Source organism: Pelobates fuscus, chromosome 13 (genome assembly GCF_036172605.1).
Source record: "Pelobates fuscus isolate aPelFus1 chromosome 13, aPelFus1.pri, whole genome shotgun sequence".
Lineage (NCBI taxonomy): Eukaryota > Metazoa > Chordata > Amphibia > Anura > Pelobatidae > Pelobates > Pelobates fuscus.
Window position 1 is genome coordinate 110,720,378 of NC_086329.1, and position 4,732 is coordinate 110,725,109.

Here is a 4,732-nt window from a genome sequence, read left to right on the forward strand (position 1 = left end):
AATAATAATAAACAAACAAAAATCCCTTGCTCTTAATTGAGCTCTTACTAGACAGAAATCACTATCTGTAATTGGGTGGCTTTCCCACTTACCAACTTTAAAAAAATAAAAAAATGGATTTGCAATAAACACAATTGTTGTGTCTCCTCTCTCCTTCAGCTCTCCCAACTGGCTTTTTCTCCCTCACCCTGCAGCAGGCTAATCCCTTCTTTTAAAGGCCTGTCTGCTAATTGACCAGCTACAGGTGAGTGCCAATTAGTTAATTCTGAAGCTAAATCAAGATTCTGGTCAGTACACAGAAACTAGTGCTGTTGGAGCATTGGCCCACCCTGCTCTCCAAATGCTCTGCCCCAGGGACCCATACCGGGTTTTGTAGAGCATCAGCAATGTATATTGCAAACTTTAACCTCTCTCCCTGGGGCATTTAACTAAAGAACAAATCAGGCCTGATATATCTTCCATCAAGCACTATGCCACTTTTCCTCTCACAATATATATACAGAATATTAAATGTAGCTAAACCCACAGGTTCATTCTGGTATTTGAATAAACTTTATTGTCGTGACGGGTGAAAGCAAGATTTACAATTGTGTGGTTGCATAATGGTGGTAGACAAGTGGAGTCCAAGTAGAAGGTTTCATTGTCTCTCTCATTCTATTGTGAAGTTATTTTGTCTCTCTCATTAAATCCAGCCCAGCTGCCTTTACCGGCGTGTCACAGGAGTCCTGTTAGAGAGCTGTTTGTGGCATGTGATGATGGAGTCTGGTGCACTATGCCATCTGTTCATCTGTCCCAAGAAATATTTGTAATTTTGGTTAAAGTTTTATTACTAATAAAGTGATTGTTATTCTCTGTCTGACAAACTTATTATCTCTCTGTCTCTATCTCTGTCACTCTCACTGTCTCATTGTCTCTCTGTGTTCCTCTCACTGTCTCTCTGTGTGTCTGTGTCTCACTGTCTTGCTTTCTCTCACTGTCTCTCCGTGTCTCTCTGTGTTTCTCTCTCACTGTCTATGTGTCTCTCCTACTCACTCTCTCTCCCTCTCTCTCTCTCACTGTCTCTCTGTGTGTCTCTCTCACTGTCTATGTGTGTCTCTCCCTCTCTCTCTCTCTCTCTCTCTCTCTCTCTTTGTCTCTCTGTGTTTCTTTCTCCCTGTCTTACGGTGTTTCTCTCTCTCGCTGTCTCTCTGTCTCTCTCTGTTATTTCCTCTCACTGTCCCTCTGTGGGTCTCTCAATCACTGCCTCTCTGAATCTCTCTCACTGTATCACTGTCTCTCTCTTACTGTCTCTGTGCGTGTGTCTCTCTCTCATCGTCTCTCTGTGTATCTCTGTCTCTCTCACTGTCTCTGTGTTTCTCTCTCTCACTGCCTCTGTGTGTCTCTCTCACTGTCTCTCTTGCACTGTCTCTCTGTGTTTCTCTCTCTCACTGTCTCTGTGTGTCTCTCACTGTCTCTCTGTGTGACGCTCTCTCACTGTCTCTGTGTGTCGCTCTCTCACTGTCTCTCTCTTGCACTGTCTCTGTGTGTGTCGCTCTCTCACTGTCTCTCTGTGCCTCTATGTCTCTCACTATCTCTCTGTGTCTCTGTCACTGTCTCTCTCATTCTCTCTCTCACTGTCTCTCTGTGTGTCGCTCTCTCACTGTCTCTCTCTCTTGCACTGTCTCTGTGTGTGTCGCTCTCTCACTGTCTCTTTGTGCCTCTATGTCTCTCACTATCTCTCTGTGTCTCTGTCAATGTCTCTCTCATTCTCTCTCTCACTGTCTCTCTCTCACTGTGTCTGTTCCTGTATTAGCCGTATCGAGCTGTGATGTTATTCTATATCTGTCTGTGTTTGTTGTCCTGTTCCTTGGGTCATGTTGTGTTCAGCCCATTGTCTCTGTGTCTTTCCCTGTCCCTCTGTCTCTACCTCTGTGTTGATCTCAGACTCAGGCTATTTAAAGTGCAGCTCCATTTTTCTCTGACTTTATCCATCTCTTCCTCTCTGTCTCTCTCTCTTTGTCACTTTCTCTGTCTCCCTCTCTTTGTTCTGTATAAACAGTATTGAACTCTGATGTTCTTCTGTTTTCTCTGTGTTGTTTGTTGTTCTGTTGCCTTGTGTCATGTCGTGTAAAGTGCTGAATTTCTCTCTCTGTCTCTCTGTCGTGCTCTCTGTTTCTGCATTAGCAGTATTTCTCTGTCTCTATGTCGCACTTTCTGTTCTTGCATTGACAGTATTTCTCTATTTCTCTGTCTCTCTGTTCCTGTATTAGCAGTATTCTCTGTCTTTCTGTTCTTGCATTGGCAATATTTCTCTGTCTCTCTGTCTCTTGCTGTCTCTCTCTGTTCCTGTATTAGCAGTATTGAACGATATTCTGTATATTTCTCATTGTTGTTTGATGTTGTCGATGTTGCCTTTTGTCGTTCCAGGCTCATTGTTCCATTGATTCTGTGATCTCCCTTTCATCTCTCTGCCAAGCCTTGTTGTGTCCTTTCGCCCAGCTCTCAGCCCCTCCTGTATGCATATTACGGGGCCGTACTGAATGCCATCTCTCCGAATGCCTGTCAGATTCCTGTGCATCACTCATCTCTCTCTCTCTTAAGCTGTCAGACTCCATATAATCCTCACATTCTCCAGCTTCAGCATCCTCCCAGCTCCAATACTCTGCTCCTGCGTTTATGTCTTCCTGGGCTTGTATCCTTCCAAGCCCTCTAAATTCTCAGTCTAAGGATGCTCCTCTGTGTGCAGTTAACTCTTTCCTCTCCTCGTAGCTATTTGCTGCAGCCAGTGCAGTGTTGAGGGTGCATTCCTGACTCCTGCTTTTGCAGCCTCCCGTGATGGAGAGGGGGATGATGCTCAGATGATGCAGGAGTGAGGCTGAGGATACAGTAGGTATGTTCTTTTTCAGAGCTGGTGCTGATGCTGAGCATGCGGTGAGGTCTCTGTGGCGCAATGGACGAGCGCGCTGGACTTCTAATCCAGAGGTTCCGGGTTCGAGTCCCGGCAGAGATGGTGCTTACCCCAATCTTTTTACATCCTAAAATAAACAAAACAATTAACATTTATATTTAGTAGAATTTATCGTAATAAAATCAATGTACAACAAATGTGCAGCCCTTTCTCCTAATTCCACTCCAACATGTTCACACTGTTTCATTGTACGACTTTCTTATATGATTAAATCACAATTATATTAAAATTTTACTAAATAAGATCGGCTTGTCCCTTACTCGATAATATTTATTTATCGAATAATTTAACTATATTTCTGCAAAATAAATGGAAAAGAAATCTATTGTACAATGTATCTTGTTACTCAGAACTGTAGAACAGACTTAAAACATTCTAGCTGTTTTGTTGCAAATGTTGGTTTTATAAATTAGCTCACCTCAGGATTAAACATCGTCATTAAAACACGGGGCGGTGGAAGAAAGAAGCAAAGCATTTATAGTAGTCAATACATGGACACACCTTCCAGTGGAAGTGGTAATGATAAAACCAATTCAGGAGTTAACAATCCCTGGGCTGTGAAACAAGGACACAGAGAGTCACCTCTCACTTCTAAAATTAAATATATTTGCAAGTTTGGGTCTTTTTAAAAGTAATATCTTTCACATTGTGCTTTGGTAATTGGGCGCCCACTAAAAAGGATTTAGGGGTTATGAGGAATAAAATATTTTAAGGCATTGTCTTTCATTAGAATGTGCCAATGTTTGTTAATAATACTTTCGATTTTTTCACTTTTATAGTTTGTCCATTCGTGTTCGCATGAAATTCGGAAATGTTGTTTGGTTCGTAATTCATTCAGAGAATTAAGTTCTGATGCGATTCTTGCCGCGTCTGCATCTTGCAGCTGTTTAGTAGATAGCCCCCAATTCCTGCAAGGATTAGGGAGCTATTAACTAAAAAACTGATAGACCAAAATTGATCTTTTAGGAAACATTACTAAAACTAAGTAAAAATGACTTAGTATTAGTAATTAAGTGAGGTTAAAATCGGATTTACCAGTCAAAGCACTCTGAGTCAAATAGCATGGTGTGGGGAGTCTTTATAAGCCGTTCCCGTCCTTGAAGCGTTTATTCTGCGCTCAGCCATCACTTGGTAAAGATGGATTAATGTTTCTTTTGCATCTATTTTTTGCTTTGTGATTACCAGAAATCACGAGTCAAATACAAAGCCGGGGTCAGGATACCAGAAATCATGAGTCAAATACTAAGCTGGGGTCAGGATACCAAAAATCACGAGTCAATTACTAAGCTGGGGTCAGGATACCAGAAAACACAAGTCAAATACAAAGCTGGGGTCAGGATACCAGAAATCATGAGTCAAAAACTAAGCTGGGGTCAGAATACCAGAAATCACGAGTCAAATACTAAGCTGGGGTCAGGATACCAGAAATCACAAGGTCAATACGAAGCCGGGTCAGAATACCAGAAATCCTGAGTCAATTATGAAGCCGAGGTCAAACACAGGAAATCACAAGGGAATCACCAGGAGCACTATATGAGGATCCAAATAGAAACCACGATAGGGCAAAGAATGTAGGCTAAAACAAGCCTTAAATATGTTTAAATGGGTTCCCAAACAGCATTGGGTCACCTAGATGACGTGGTCTCTTTAAGGTAATGACGTCATGACTTATTCTTTCATTTTTAGGGGTTGCAGTTCATCCTGAAAACAAGCAGAGGGAGCCGTTCGTGGGAGTGAAGATAAGTATTATATTCAGGCTGCACGGCCATGTGGAGCATTCGGGCC

The 4,732-nt window shown here is 42.2% G+C and overlaps 1 non-coding gene across 1 annotated transcript; it reads left to right on the forward strand.

The window, feature by feature from the left end:
• Positions 1–2,915: 2,915 nt before the first annotated feature.
• TRNAR-UCU (transfer RNA arginine (anticodon UCU)) lies at positions 2,916–2,989 on the forward strand. The gene has a single exon. It is a non-coding gene; the product is annotated as a tRNA-Arg (tRNA).
• Positions 2,990–4,732: the final 1,743 nt, after the last annotated feature.